Source organism: Elephantulus edwardii, unplaced genomic scaffold (assembly GCF_000299155.1).
Source record: "Elephantulus edwardii isolate Elephantulus edwardi_28Jun2011 unplaced genomic scaffold, EleEdw1.0 scaffold00298, whole genome shotgun sequence".
NCBI lineage: Eukaryota > Metazoa > Chordata > Mammalia > Macroscelidea > Macroscelididae > Elephantulus > Elephantulus edwardii.
Window position 1 is genome coordinate 1,712,174 of NW_006400048.1, and position 8,161 is coordinate 1,720,334.

Below are 8,161 nucleotides of genomic sequence, written 5' to 3' on the forward strand. Positions count from 1 at the left end.
GGAGGGTAGAGAGAATAGTGCAACAATCAATGAGTGGAAGCCCAAAATCTCTGTAAATGTTTATGAAAATTAATAAAATATAATTATAGAAAAAAAGAGAAGTCAAAAGGAAGGTGGTGCATAAGGGTAGATTCAGGTCTGTTGATCATAAGGTAGCTATGAGTCTTAGTTGACTTGAGGGCACCTAACAACAAGACCACACACACACACACACACACACACACACCTACCTTAAAACTCAACTTAAGCAGCTGGTGGATTTCAACTTGGGCTGGCAGCACAATGCATCTTAAAACTTCAAATTTTGTCATAAAGAAGCTAATCAAAATTGAAAAGGATCCATTACACCATAGTTACTGATGACCTCCAAGTCAGTCCCACCTCATAGTCAGCCATGGGAAATTGGAGGCCTTTTAGTACCATAAGGTTTGGACGGCACCACCAGAGCTCCCGCATTGAGTAAACACGTAACTGCTTCAGCTGCCTGCCCTCTAGCTAAACATATGGGCTTCTTCTATAGTGTGTTTAAGAATCAGTGGCTTAGTCACTAATTATTGTTAGGTGTCATTGACTAATTGTTGTTGTTATTAGGTGCTGTTGAGTCAAGCATGATTGCATAGTGACCCTGTAAACAGCCATCCTGAACCTTGCACTATCATGTGCAATCCTCATCATCTCTGACATACTATAGTCCATTGCTGAAGTCACATTGCCAGTCCATCTCATTGGGGTCTTCCTCTCTTTCACTGACCTTCTATCTTTCCAAGTATGATGCTCCTTTCCAAGGAATAACCTCACTTATTTCCATGTCCAAAGTATCATCATCCTAGCCTTCAAGGGATACATTGGCTGCACCTTCTCGTAGATACATCTGTTCTTTTGGCTGTCCATGAGTATTCAGTACTCTTCTCCAGCACTACAACTCAAAGACATCAATACTTCTTTCGACAATCTTATTCACTGCTCAGCTTTTTAGCTGATGACTGAAAAAAACATGGTCTGAATCAGGCACACCTTAGTATTCAAGTTGACATCATTGCTCTTCAGTATTTTGGAGAAGTCCCTGACAGTAGAGTTGTCTGGTGCAATACATCTCCTGATTTTCTGACTGCTGGTACAAGGATGTTGATTTTTGATGCAAGCAAGATGACATGATTAGTTTTTGAAAGTGAGACACCAACAGAGATTTATTTAAAGGAGATGGAAGTTATGGTCCACCAGTCAAAGAATGTGAAAGTAGGAAAGTTAAAGGAGCAATAGAAGACCTTTACCATTCTTGCCTAAAAATTCTCATCGTGGCCACTTAAAGTCATTGAAAGACCAGAGTGAAGGTGCTTTTAAGTCAAGTCATCCATAGAACCAGGCTGGTGTCCAATAAAATGTCAGCTTCTGAAGAATGGCCTGATTCTCCACAGTTTAACAGTGAGTAAAAAAAATATCATTCCGGAATACAGTAGACCATTACCCTAAAAGTGTCATACAGAAGTTGGCACCTGAGAATCCTTCTCCTGCAGCTAAAGAGATCCACTGGGAGCTCCGGTGGCCTAGTGGCAAAGGATTGCACTGTCAGACCAAAGTCAGACTTGACCAGCTGTTCCAGGAGAGAAAGATGGAAATCTCCTCTCATATGAATTACTGCCTCAAAAATGCGCTGGAGGGTTAGCTATGGTTCAGTGCGCTGGATGGGACACAGTAGCAAGAACATGGCACTGTTTAGACTGCAGATTCCCAGGCTTCCTCTTTAGGGACTCTTAGCGTGGTTCCCAGAAATCTTCATTTTATCTACTGCAAGTGATTGGATAACCATGGTTAGAAACACTAGATACTGAAGAAAAAGACGTGGCAGATTGTGGCCAATTGAGAATGGCTGGAAGGAAAATCCAACGTTGCCGGTGGAGAGCTCCCGGGCCCTGTCTTTTCACTGCCCCTTAGGATATGCAGCTTTATGCCTGCGTCCCTCTCTGCAGCTGCCTCCCCCTTCCTAGGGGACACAGAAGGAGCGTGAGTCTGGCAAGCAACCTCTACATTAGGAGACAATGTCGTCAGGGCTGGGAGGGTCTCTTTCCTCTACAGCGCTTTCTTTGGGCCCTTCCTCCCACGGCCCTGTGGTCTTGGGAGGCTGAAGTCGGAGTCGCGAGGAGCTGGCCGCGGCGAGGGAGTCTCCAGGCAGAGAGCAGGCGTCACGGGCGGGGTGTCGGGAGGGCGGCGCCTGCGGGCGCTGGGAGGCAGGCGGCCCTGGGACAGCTCCCTGGGCGCGGCCTCCGCGGCCCGCCCCTGCCCGCGCGCCTCCTCCCGGACGGTGCTGCCCAGGGGCGGGGACTGTGGCTGCGGCGGCGGCGCTGGATGCGCGGTGTCAGCGCCGACCCGCCTGGAGAGCAAGGCCTGCAGGCGCGGAGCAGGACACTGCCCGAGAGTGGCCCCGACGACCACACAGCGAGGAAAAGCATCGCCGCTGGCGGCAGAGCCGCGGAAGGTAGGTCGGGCCGCTCCAGCTGCCCGCGCGACCCTGGCCCCTGCCCGCGCGCCCTGGTCCCTAGCTCCCAGCCAGGCGCCGCACCACGCGCCCGTGATCTCGACCGGTGTCTGGATGCCTCCTCGCTCGCGGCCGGTGGCTCTCCAGCCACATTCGTCTTGGAGGTAACATCGTCTTTCCGCATGTCCCAGCTTTCGCCTCGAGCGCTTCTGACCTGTCGTTCCCTTCCTTCCTGGAGGGGTCGCGCATATCCTTGTCCCTGCTGTGAGCGCGCGCAAAAATGACCGGCCTCTGGGGAGGCGAGTCTCCGACCCTCAGAGGCCTTACCTTTTGTTCTACACTTTTGTCCCCATCCAAAGTCTAAAGCGCGCATCTCCAGCGCCGCAGTACGCTGTGCCGGCGGGATTTTCCCCGAAGTCAGTTAGGCCTTGCCCGCCGCTCACGGCCTCCCCTGCCCCCGAGTTCCTGCAGCCCCTGGTTCTTCGGAGTCCACGTTGGCTGTAACCTCTGAGGTGGGGACTGGCAGGTTTGTGCTGCGCTCCGTCGTGGTGGGCAGAGTGCACGGGGCAGTAGGAAGTGCCTGCATCTTCCACATTGGACAATCTGGACAACCACCAACACAACTTTTACGCTGTTGTAAAAATAGTCTTTTGATTATATATATGTATGTATGCTGTTGTTATGTGCCATGGAGTCGACTGTGACTCATAGCGACCCTATGAACCACGGCTCTGAACCCTACCCTGTCCTCTTCGCATCTCCCACACCTGATCTCATCGTCACAGTCACTGTGTAAAAGTGAATGTGGATGCATATAGATGTATGGAGGTGTGTTGTTCATAAAGTCACTGTGGGTCGTAGTCTACTTGATGGCACCCAACAACGACATGTTTTATGGACATTTGTTTCACAGTATTTGATATTTTTAATGATTTTTTTTCTAGTAAAGAAAAATAATTGGAAAATTAGCTCTTTTAATGTGTGTCCTTAAAGCGGATTTAAGAATTATGATTATACTCACAGTGTCACAGTGCACCCTGAGGCCCATTCAGATGTCCCTTTCCCAAGTTTGCAAAATCAAAGTGTGACTTTCATGGTTTTAAGCATTCTTTTGTCTGTTCGGGGATCTCTAGTCCCTGCAGGCCTGTGTTATGCAGATGTTTGGGGACCATTTCTGGAAGTGGATTATCAAAATGTTCAACAGCTCTGAGCTGAGTCTCTATGAGAAAGAAGCTTTCAGTTGTAGCCAGGGACTGTAAACCTCTTTTGTAGCGGTTCAGCTGATGAGTATTTTAAGCTTTACAGGCCAGGTGATTTCTCTTTAAAAACTACTTCATTGTTTTTATTAGGCGCCATCAAGTAAACTATGGCTCTTAGGGATCCTGTGAGCACATCTGAACTGTGCCCTATTTTGTACTGCCTTCACCATCTCTGATATACTTGTTAAAGTAATTGTGGCAACCCACCTTGTTGAAGGTCTTCCTTTGTTGTGTTGACCAGCATGATACCTTTTTGCAAAGACTGGTTCCTCATTACTATGCTCATAGTGACAATCCTTGCCACTAAGAAACACTCTGGTTAGATTTTCTTCAAGACATATTTCTGTCTCTTGGCAGTCCATGGGATATTTAGTCTTCTTTTCAACACCACGACTCAAAGGCATCAGTTCTTCTGTCACCTTTATTCATTGTCCAACTTTCAGATACATAGGAAGCCATTAAAAAGACCATCACTTGGATCTGGCACGTTGTAGTCTAAAATTGACATCCTTACTCTTTAGCACTGTGGAGAAGTCCTTGACAGCAAATTTCCCCAATGTAACAGGTCTTTTGATTTCTTGACTGCTACTGTGTCTGTGGGTCTGAGTAAAACAAAATCACTGCATGTTCAATCAATTTCAGACTGCAAAAATTGATATAAATCCTCCGTTTCTTAATCTTTGGCTTTTGTGGCTGGTACCTATAGTTGAATAATAGTTGTAAACATGACTTCCTTGTATGCATATGTATAGTATCTTGTCGTTCTCAGCATTGTACTTCAGGATAGATACTGAAATGCTCTTTGCCAGTGAATGTCACAACCATTCCTCTTCAATTTGTCATTTCCGCATAGTAGATCATGTGATTGCCTTATTAAAAGTGACCAGTACCAGTCCATCTCAGCTTACTAATACCTGGTGTAAGGTAAAAAAGGTGCAGAGAACCGGGTGAAGTGAAACAAGAGTTTATTAGTGGCTCTTGGGCAGATTTACTGTCTGAAGTCAGAGAAAGGCAGGGTCAGGCAGCAAAAATTGCAAGTGAGGAAATGACAGGCTAAATTTTATAGGTAGGGGTTGGGGGTCAGGTGGTCAGTACAGTGGTCAGTTCTCTGTTGGATGCCCTTTGTTAGTTCCTAACTACGGAGCTGCGCAGTCATGCAAGATACGGTTGGTGATTGTGCTTCTTTCTGATTGGCCATAGTCGTCTTATACCAGGCAGATTGGAATGTCTCTCAGAAGGTGCGGTCAGTGTGGAATGTTGCCCAGCTCCCAGGTGGCCTTTTTCCTAGTATATCAATCTTTATGAATCTAGGAAAAACTCTGTTGTAGCATCCGCAGTTGTTGTTATATGCCTTTGAGTCGCCTGTGACTCCTAGTGACCCCTATATACATTAGCTCTGAAACCTGCCCTATCCTGAGTCAATCTTATCTTGGACAAACTTAATCCTGTTTCTGTAGTCACTGAGTCACTTCATCTCATCCTGGGTCTTCCTCTCTTGTGCTGTCCCTCCACCCTTCCAAGCATGATGCCTCTCTCCGAGGACTGGTCCCTCCTAACCACATGCCTAAAGTATGTCAGATGGAGCTTTAAAATTCTTGCTTCCAGGGAGCAACTTGGTTTCACACTTTTGGGGACAGAACTGTTTGTTCTCCTGGCAGTCCATGGTATGTTCAACACTCTTCTCCAGAACCATAACTTAAAGGCATCAATCCTTCTTCTGTCATCCTTAGTTATTGTCCAGCTATTGGATGCATCATAAGTAATTGCAAAGTTTATGACCTGGATCAGGGACACCGTAGTCTCCAGACTGACATTGTTCTTCAGTACTCTGGAGAGGTCCCTGACAGCAGACTTTCCCAATGCAATTTGTCTTTTAATTTCCTGGCTGCTGTTGGTACCAAGAGTGTTGATTGTGGAGCTAAGGAAACTCAGTTTCTTCACTGTCTACCATGATACTGCCAATTGCCATTGACAACTTCTCTCAGTGGTGAGAATTTTTGTTTTCTTGATGTTGAACTTCAATCCATATTGAAGACTATAGTCCTTGACTTACAGTAGCAAACACCTCATGTCCTCAGTTTCAGCAAGCAAGGTTGTGTCATCTGCATTATGCAGATTGTTGATGAGTCTACCTCCAAACCTGATGCATATTCCTCCTCATAAAGTCCAACCTCCTGAATGATCTGTTCTGCATATAGATTGAAAAAGCATGGAGATAGGATGCATCTCTGACTCACATCTTTCCTGATCTTGAATCATACATCCCCAGAGTAGCAGTTGTTATTGCTGTCATTTTTAACTCATATCTCCCCTGTGTACAAAGAATGAAATACAGGGTCTTGTGGCATTGTCACCATCATTGCTGTGCTTGGGAGCCATTCCAACCGCTCTATTAGTCCATCTTATTGAGAGTTTTTCCATGGAACACCGTAGTGGATGGGCGGGCATGGCTGTGAGCCAGTAAAGCTTTAGGGACTTTGAAATTTTAATTTCACATGATTCTTACATGTCACTAAATAGTATTTTTCATTTCCCCCCAAATCATTTCCACCTATAACAACCATTTCTAGCTCAAAGGCCATGTACTGAAAAAGATTTATGTCTATGCTGACGAGGAAAAATTGGAAGCTTTTGCTCAGATGGAGTCCTGGTGTCCAGGTGAGAAAGGTCATTCCTTTAGGAAATTCCAGGTGCTGGGTAAAACAAGATGGAATTTGGTTCTTTAATTCACTTTTACCTGGCCATACCACTTTTTTATGTTTTCATCATGTAACTGTATATATTAATCTAAAAAAACTTTATAAATTATCAACTTCTGGGATTGGAGAAGGCATGGTACTTTATTACTAGGTGTGATTGAGTTGGGTACTATTCATAACGATCCTATGAACAACAGATCTGAATGTTGCCCTATCCTGTGTAATTGAACCCATTGTTACAGTCACTATGTCAGTCCATGTCCCTGAGAATATTCCTCTCTTTTACTGACCCTCCACTTTCCCAAGCATAATGTCCCTTTCCACAGCCTAGCCAGTCTAAACATGTCTGAAGTGTGTGAGATGAAGCTTTGCCATCCTTGTCTCCTAGGAACACCCTGGTTATACTTTACCGATACTCTCAGTACTCTTCTTTAACACTTTGGTTCAAAGGTGTTGATTTTTCTTCTATCATCCTTATTCATTGTCCAACTTCCAAATGTATAGGAAGTAATGAAAAGATCATGGCTTGGATCAGCCACACTTAAGTTTTTAAACTGATGTCATTGCTGTTTAGAACATTGGAGAGGTCTTTGTTAGTACATTTTCCCAAAGCAACATATCTGATCAGTTGGCTGATGATACTAGGGGTGTTGATTGTGGATCCAAGCAAGATAAACTCATCGACATACTCGGTCTTTTCTCTATTAATCATGATGTTCCCTATTGGCCCAGTGGTGAGGATTTTCATTTTCTTGATATTGAGTTTTAATCCATATTAAAGGCTGCAGTCCTTGATCTTCTGTACCAAGTGTTTCAAGTCTTCCTCATTTTCAACAAGCAAGTGTGTCATCTGAATAATACAGGTTGTTGCTAAGCCATATTCCTCTTCATACAGTCTAGCTTATCAAATGATTTTCTCTGCATACAAATTGAACAGTTATGGAGAAAGGATACAGCCCCGATGTACGTCCTTTTTTATTTTAAATCTTGCAATGTTCCCTTGCTGTTTTAGAACAGTAACCTCCTCATCTAGGCATAGGTTTCACATGACGACAATTGAAGTTTTTAGGACTCCCATTCTCCTCAATGTTAGCCATAATTTGTTGTGATTCACATAGCCTTTGCATAGTCAATAAAACACAAATAGATACCTGTGGCATTCTCAGTTTTCAGGTAGGTCTCTTTGCTCACAGCTGTAGTTTTTGAACTTTCTGGAAAGCAGCTCTGGTCCCCTGGAAAATATAAAGGTGTGGTTTCAGCAATGTTTGGAGAAATCTTGTTCTTTTTGTGGTCATATAGGTCAAGCAAGTTAGTCTGATTGGATTGTTTTTGCATAATTTGCTTGATGATTAAAAACTCTTTATGAAAATAAGGACGTATTAACTAGGAGATTAAGAAGTCATGTATCTGGCAAGTTACTGGTTTTCACATCCTTTTCCTTTTTTTTATATTATTAAATTTTATTAATTTTAATGAACATTTAGTGAGATTTGGGGTTTTCATTCATTCATTGTTGCACTATTTTCTCTACCCTCCTCCCCAGTTTGTTCTTTTTTCCTCCCCCTTGTAAGTCAGTTTTAATTGTCCAATTGCCACAGTGCTTGTCAAAGCCAGTTCTGATTAATCTCCTTTGTCAGTATGTCCTTTGCCATTCCGTATCACTCCTCCCTGAGAGAGACTTCACCCTGATTCATAAGGAAAAGGGGATGGCGTATTCTCTTAGCTACTTC

At 44.3% G+C, this 8,161-nt stretch overlaps 1 pseudogene; it reads right to left on the reverse strand.

Annotated features, from left to right (window-relative positions):
• Window positions 1-2,067: 2,067 nt before the first annotated feature.
• Window positions 2,068-8,161, reverse strand: part of LOC102863624 — a 52,728-nt pseudogene continuing 46,634 nt past the window's right edge.